This window comes from Crocodylus porosus, unplaced genomic scaffold, assembly GCF_001723895.1.
Source record: "Crocodylus porosus isolate Cpor-Errol unplaced genomic scaffold, CroPor_comp1, whole genome shotgun sequence".
NCBI classification, from domain to species: Eukaryota; Metazoa; Chordata; order Crocodylia; family Crocodylidae; genus Crocodylus; species Crocodylus porosus.
The window spans coordinates 60,822,831-60,823,054 of record NW_017728949.1 but is presented as its reverse complement, the minus strand read 5'-3'; positions in this window follow the sequence as shown (position 1 = coordinate 60,823,054).

Here is a 224-nt window from a genome sequence, read left to right as displayed (position 1 = left end):
CACCCAGTGCCCAGGTGCTCCGCGAAAATCTCCTGGAAGAAATACTTCCCGGAAGAAAGCAGAGCCTTGTCTCCGGCAGGGCAGGGGTCTTCTTCCCCTCGAAGCTGCGGGGTCGCAGGTGGGTCTGGCAACGGAGTCACCCCTCGAAAGCAGCCCCCCGATTTCTGGGAGGCAGGGAGCGGACTGGCAGCCTGGGGCGCTGGGTCTTGGTGCGCTCGTGTCAC